Below are 6,516 nucleotides of genomic sequence, written 5' to 3'. Positions count from 1 at the left end.
CCTAAAAGTATACCATATTAAATGTCTTCAAAATTTCTTTTTAAAAAGATAAAGAAGTCTATATATGTGTGTATATATGTCTATGCATATGTATATATAGTTGGTTTTCCTTATAACCTAGGGATCATAACAACAACCAAAAAACTCTAAAATTCCTTGACTGTTTCTTTGTAAATAGAAGAGTAGGACATTAGCTAAATGCAGACTATCTAGAATAGTGCTTATTGAATTTTCTTTTTCCCCTGCTGCACTGCATGGCACGTGGGATCTTAGTTCCCTGACCAGGGATCAAACCTGTGTGCCCTGCAGTGGAAGTGTGGAGTCTTAACCATTGGACAACCAGGGAAGTCCCCAGAATAGTGCTTATTGAATTTTAGAGTATCTATAAATCACCTGGGATCTTTTTTTTTTGAATTAATGTATTTATTCACTTTATTTATTGGCTGCATTGGGTCTTCATTGCTGCGTCTGGGTTTTCTCTAGTTGCAGCAAGAGGGAGTTACTACTCTTTGCAGTGAGCAGGCTTCTCAGCGTGGTGGCTTCTCTTGTTGTGGAGCACAGGCTCTAGGTGTGCAGGTTTCAGTAGTTGTGGCACACAAGCTCAGTAGTTGTGGCACACAAGCTCAGTAGTTGTGGCTTGTGGGCTCTAGAGCACAGGCTCAGTAGTTGTGGCATATGGGCTTAGTTGCTCTGGGGCATGTGGGATCCTCCCAGGCCAGGGCTCGAATCCATGTCCCCTGCATTGGCAGGTGGATTCTTAACCAGAGCACCACCAGGGAAGTCCTGGGATCTTTTTTTTTTTTTTTTTAATTTTTTTTTTATTTCTTTTATTTTTTTGGGGGTACACCAGGTTCAATCATCTGTTTTTATACACATATCCCCTGGGATCTTTTTAAATACAGATTCTAATTCAAAAAGTCCCAGTGGAGCCCAGGAATCTCCATTTTCAATCTCCCGGTGATGCTGATGCTGCTGGTTCATGGAGCACGTTTTGAGTATCAAGGCCCCAGACAGTCCTGATGGTCCTTGTGATCAGCTAGACGTGGCAGGCAAATCCATTTCCTTCCCACCTTTCTTCCACTTGCAGCCTCTACATGAGCACGTCACTCCTACATCTGTGCTCCGCACTGCCCGCCCCACCCTCAGAGAAGTGAGATGCCCCAGAATTGCGATGGGCAGGTGGGCTGAGGTGGATTTAGGAAACTAGGCAGTGTTTTCTGCTCTGGCACAGGCAGATTCAGCCAAATCTTAACTGGCGAAGTCTAAGTAGTTCCTATGAACGTTTGCTTTAGGAAAAAGCTGCTACTACAGAGCTTCCGCTCTCCCTTCTCCCTCTCCTTCACATGAGCTCCCAGGGTGAGGGGGAAGGAGCTGTTGCATATTTATGGGCACAGTGCATACCTGCAGTCCTCACGCCCAGCCCTTCCCGAGCTCCCTGAGCATCTCAGGACACAAGGACAAGATCTCAGCTGCCATGTCCTTATCTAGGGTGCTACTACAGACCGCACTCACCTTCAACACTGAACGTCAGTTTGGTCCCTCTGAGACTCCAACCCCAGTGCTCAGACAGCTCCTTCCTCTCTCACCTACCCAGAAAGGTAAAGAAAAGCTCACAGAGGAGAAAGCCACAAAAGAGAGGCTCAAGGGATAAAGGAGAAAAGTGAAGAGGAAGAGAGGCCTCCCAGTGAATAAGAGACAGGAGGGGAGAGATAGGTGGAGAAAAGAAGGCCTGAGAGGGCAAGCTTGCGGTCAAGAGAAAGCTGAAGGGAGAATTTGGGAACGTTGTGGGGTTTTTTCAGTTTCTCTTTCACCAATCTAGTCCAAAGTGTTATAGTCACTGATACCACTCCCCTGCATTCAGCCTCGTTGACAGTGTCATGAAGGATTTTCAGTGCCTGTAAGCTGGGGAGCACCAAGCGAAGAAGGGAAGTTCAGGCAGTAAGCAGGGCATCAGCCAGTCAGCAGCATCCACTGAGCACTGCGTTGAGCTGGCGGGCACTGTTGCAGTGACCCTGCCTGAGAAGAACAATAAACAAGTATAATAAGTAAACAACATAGTGTAATATATAGATGATGAAGTGCTTTGGAAACAGAAGAATGTGGAGCAGGATAAAGGATTGAGGTTTCATTATCTAGGGTGGTCGGGGGAGGCTTTGTTAAGAAGGAGGCCTTTGAGCTAAAATATGGAGCAGGTGAGGCAGTCAGCTCAGTGCTAGCTGGGAGGGTAATCCGAGAAGGGGGATCAGCTGGTGCAGAAGCCTTACGGTATACACTAAAAAGCTTTCCCGTGGGGCGTCTCAGATGCTCCTCACAATCCCCCTAGAAGAGCAAGGCGTAGGTATTTACAATTCACATTTACAGTTGAGTAAACTGAGCTTGGTGACATAAAAGTGATTGCTCAACATCGCATGCCTGAAAGGTGACAAAGATCTGTTTCAAGACTCACTTTCTGGCTAGTGCTCTTTCCTATTAAGCATCCAGAAACTTTGTTTCCCCACCTGGAAAGTTATTATTCTTCCTTATCTAGAAAACATAGGTAATGCCACATAAGTAGTTGTCAAGTAATTATTTTGTGTGACTAGCTGTGTCCTGAAAGTATTGGGAGAGGGCTTGGAGCAGATACCCTGTTGGTGCACAAGAGGAAGAAATGGACTCCTGGAGGTCAGGTGATGTTAATGTGAAGTGGGCGACACGGGGCGTGAGGGTGGTCAGGTGCAAGGACTCTGCAGGCAGCAAGAGCCTGATGGGAAGGAAGGGTGGCGAAAGCTACGGGGTGTGAGAACGAGCGTCTTGGTAGCAGGACGCTGCTGAGGTTTGTCTCTGTCCACTAGTATGACTGTGGAACGCGTTACTTCACCTCTGTGTGACCAAGGGAAAGACAAGAAGTCCAGGCGGGTGCGTGGAGCTCTCGGGTAAGGCAATGAAGGCGAGCCCTTCTCTGGGTCTCTAGGTGCTGCTTCTCTGATCACTATAAATGAAATCCACTTGGGGGGCAATTCGGGGACAGGATGGGCTGGGGCTAGGAAATGCAAGGGTAGAGCCAGGCTTGTATGGAACGGGAACAGGAGGTCCCAGGATTTGGGGGGAGCAGGAGAAGGGGGACAGTCTCCTGTTTTCCTCTTTGCCCTGGATGGGCCCAAAGCGAGGAAGCCGACGAGATGAAACAGCTTCCAAGCCGCCTAGAGAGACAGCGGCGGTGTCTGCCTGGCGTAGCGAAGAGATGGTCCGCGGTGCTCCCAAGGCGCCACCGGCGTTTCAGGAGTCTCGGTTGCAGGTCAGCCCGGCTCACGGTGAGTCCCGGGGCGAGGCGGGGCGGACGAGGGTGGTGCATAGGGCTCCGGGCTGAAGTTCGGGAAGGAGGGCGCGCATTGCAGGGTGCACCGCGAAGCAAGGCAGGGTAAAGGCTGGCCTTCCAGGAATAAATATACCAGGACTCCTACTGATAGATACTTCTGTAGGGCTCACCACGTGCCTGGCACTGTTCTAATCGCTTAACAGGTATTAACTTGTTTAGTTGTCGAAAATTAATATGTGGAAATTCCCTGGATTCCAGTGGTTAGAACTCCGCACTTTCAGTACCGAGGATCCGGGGTCAATCCCTGCTCGGGAAATTAAGATCCGGCAAGCTCCCTGGAGTGGCCAAACTTTTTTAAAAAATAAAAAGTCTATGTGATTATCAACTCCATGTTAAAGAAGGTGAAACTGAGGCACGGAGAGGGTAAGTCATTCGCTCAGGGTCACACAGCTTGAAGGCCCCCTTTGTGCTCTTGACCACATGTCAGTAAGAAGCTACAAAGTATTACATCAATGCTATCAACTTCTGTACAGGTTTCCTTTTTAACTGCTACACTAGTTAGAATTGAGAGCAGTTTCTTCAGCAGTTCTCCTACTAATAGACATTGAGTTTGTGTCCTGTTTTCGCTATTAGGAACAACACTGCAGGGACAGATCGTGTACTTGCCTCTTTGAGCACAAGTGCAGAACCATAGCATATGTACATTTTTTAAAAAAGATTTGTATTATTGTTATTACAAATTTTAAAACGGTGACAGAGGTTGAAAGAATAACATAATGAACCCTTACATGCTCATCCACGTGCAACAGTGAGAAACTCTTGACCAGTCCTGTATCATGTGTATCCCCATCCACCCACTCCCTTTCTTTGTTATTTTGAAGCAAATCACACATATACTTTTTTTAAGCTCTTTATTGGAATATAATTGCTTTACAATCTTGTACCAGCTTATGAGGTACACCAAAGTGAATCAGCTGTATTTACACACATATCCCCATATTCCCTCCCCCCCTGACTCCCCCCACCCTCCCTATCCCGACCCTCTAAGGCATCACCCATCATCGAGCTGATCTCCCTTTGTTATACAGCAACTTCCCACTAGTTATCTTTTTTACAGTTAGTAGTATATATATGCCTATGCTACTCTGTCACTTCGTCCCACCTTCCCCTTCGCCCCCCAACCCCGTGTCCTCCAGTCCATTCTCTGCAACAGATATACTCTTTTACCTGAAAATATTCCAGTGTGTATCGCTAACAAATACTTTTTAAAAACGTAGGCATAATAACTTTATCTCATAAAAGCTTAATAGTTATTCCTTGTATCATTACATATCCAGTAAGTGTTTACATTCCAATCTTGTCTCTTTTAATTAGATTTCCCCTCCATTTCTTTTTTTCCATTGCATTGTATTTGCTGGGGGTAGGGGGTTGTTTATCCTGTAGTTGCCCCCAGTCTGCCTTTTGACAAATGCTTCCCTGTAGTGTAGTTTCACATCTTTCTCTGTCTCTATTTCCTGGGAATTGGTAGTTCAGTCTAGAAGCTTAAACATATTCAGGTTCAGCCTTTCTGGCAAGACCACTTCATCATGGTGTCACTTTCTTCCATCAGGAAGGATTGTCTGGTTTCTCTTTGTGATATTAGCAGCCATAATGAACAGCGTCTCTACCCACTAATTCATAATGGGTGGCAAAATCACAATATTCTTTAGTAATTAATTTACTGACTGTGTTGGGTCTTCATTGCTGTGTGTAGGCTTTCTCTGGTTGCAGCAAGCAGGGGCTACTCTTCATTGCAATGCTCAGGCTTCTCATTGCGGTGGCTTCTCTTGTTGCAGAGAGTGGGCTCTAGGCTCATGGGCTTCAACAGTTGTGGCACGTGGGCTCAATAATTGTAGCATGCGGGCTCTAGAGAGTAGGCTCAGTTGTGGCACATGGGCTTAGTTGCTCCGTGGCATGTGGGATCTTCTTGGACCAGGGATGGAACCCATGTCCCCTGCATTGGCAGGTGGATTCTTCAATTTTTTTTTTTTTAACTTTTATTGAGCTACAGTTAACATACAATAAACTGCATATATTTAGAGTGTAGAATTTGGTATCTTTTTTCTTATTAGCAATGCATATAGGGCAATCCCAATCTCCCAGTTCATTCCCCCCCCAACCCTCCCTGCTTTCCCCACTTGGTGTCCATATGTTTGTTCTCTACATCTGTGTCTCTATTTCTGGGTAGGCAGATTCTTAACCACTGCGCCAACAGGGAAGAAGTCCCACAATATTCTAATTATATCATTCCTTCTTTATTCACTAGAAGAATACTTTTTTTTTTTTTTGGCTTCACAGTGCGGCTTATGGGATTTTTTTAGTTCCCTGTCCAAGGATCCAACCAGGGCCCTTTGCAGTGAGAGCACAGAGTCCTAACCACTGGACCGTCAGGGAATTCCCTAGAAGAATACATTTATTGAAAGAAATTTTTTCCTACCATTTATTTGATTACCAAGTGTTACAGTTCACAGAGAAGAGGCAGAATAAATCCTTGATTGTTTCCTTTTATTTACCAGTTTTCAAAATACTTAGTTGGTTTTCTAGCATTCTCCAGTGATGACCAGTCCAGTTTTTAAAAATAAGAATAATTATGAACTCATGGATGTAAACACACTTAAAGTGTTTCAATCCACTGCTGTCATTATCTTTACTGATGCTCAAATTTACCCATCTTCAAGTGGGAAGTTCTTCAAGCTGGCTCCCAACATGAGACCCTCATAGTCAGGAACTTCCTTGCTTTATGGTGACAAAATGTTTCAGGCTTATGTCATATATTTTCTACCTCAGATCTGGATTCAGCCATTTCTCCAAGGAGCCTTGGTTTCTTCTTGGGGAAACAGAATTTCAAGACCACAAATTGGATGCCAGGGGATGGTCACTGTTTCTAAGCCTTTTTAGTAGAAAGAACAAGGGGATATATATTTATTGATACTTCCAATTCAAATTCAGGATTATAGGATATTTACTTCTCTTACATTTGTATCTCCTCTTGTATTATTTCTATTTCAAAACTTACTAGTTTAAAACAACACACATTATCTCATAGTTTTCATGTGTGAGGAATCCAGGTATGGCTCAGCCTGGGTCCTCTGCTTCAGTCTCTCAAGACTGAAATCAAGGTGTTGGGGCTGGTGTCTCATCAGAAGGCTTGATTGGTGAAGGATCTGCTTCTAAGTTCATGT

This window comes from Hippopotamus amphibius, chromosome 11, assembly GCF_030028045.1.
Source record: "Hippopotamus amphibius kiboko isolate mHipAmp2 chromosome 11, mHipAmp2.hap2, whole genome shotgun sequence".
In the NCBI taxonomy this organism is placed as follows: Eukaryota; Metazoa; Chordata; class Mammalia; order Artiodactyla; family Hippopotamidae; genus Hippopotamus; species Hippopotamus amphibius.
This window is presented reverse-complemented; position numbering follows the sequence as displayed.